Source organism: Octopus bimaculoides, chromosome 15, assembly GCF_001194135.2.
Source record: "Octopus bimaculoides isolate UCB-OBI-ISO-001 chromosome 15, ASM119413v2, whole genome shotgun sequence".
Classification (NCBI taxonomy): Eukaryota; Metazoa; Mollusca; class Cephalopoda; order Octopoda; family Octopodidae; genus Octopus; species Octopus bimaculoides.
Genome location: NC_068995.1, coordinates 3,664,095 through 3,664,754, shown reverse-complemented (window position 1 = coordinate 3,664,754; position 660 = coordinate 3,664,095). Strand labels below are relative to the sequence as shown.

At 35.2% G+C, this 660-nt stretch overlaps 1 protein-coding gene across 1 annotated transcript in view; it reads left to right on the top strand.

Annotated features, from left to right (window-relative positions):
- LOC106869153 (DNA-binding protein RFX6) overlaps positions 1–660 on the top strand; it is a 113,729-nt gene that overhangs the window by 32,435 nt on the left and 80,634 nt on the right. The window lies entirely within an intron of this gene.

Genomic DNA, 660 nt, shown 5'->3' with positions numbered 1-660 from the left:
TATATGAATCGATATGCGTATGTATATTTGTATATTTGTCTATTTCTCGCTTTAAACGCAACTTTAAATGTAAAAGATTACATGTGTATGTATGTGCTTGTGTATGTGTGTAATGTGGCTTAGGCATAACGATACTAAGTTATCCTTGTGTTGGAACTCAATATTCATGGAACAAATGTGAAAAATGTGAACAAAATGAAAAACGAGAACATGAAAAACAAAACGAACTTTTTTTCGAACAACGAAAGAAACAAATAGAGAAACGTGACAGGCAACATAAGGAACAGTCCCTTCATCAGTTGTCCCCTGTTTTATCAACTTCGAACGCGAAACGCAGGAGTAGATAAAACAAATTCCTCCAAGAAACACGGATAAACCGCCTACACCTGGATACGTCTCAACCAACAACAACTCTCTGCTTGAGTGGTCCATGGTGTCCCGAAATATCTAACTAAAAGACTTTTCCAGGTGGTGCTATTGAGTTAGTCGTGGCCTGGGCCGATAATGGCCGAAAATAATCTAAGTTATCGAAGTTATTATATTATATTATAATAATGATATAATATTATGTTAAATTAAAATGTGCTAATCGTAAATCCCCATTTTCTTCTCATTTTTGTGAACATATACCCAGTTGAACTGTGGAAATGTTTTCCTCTG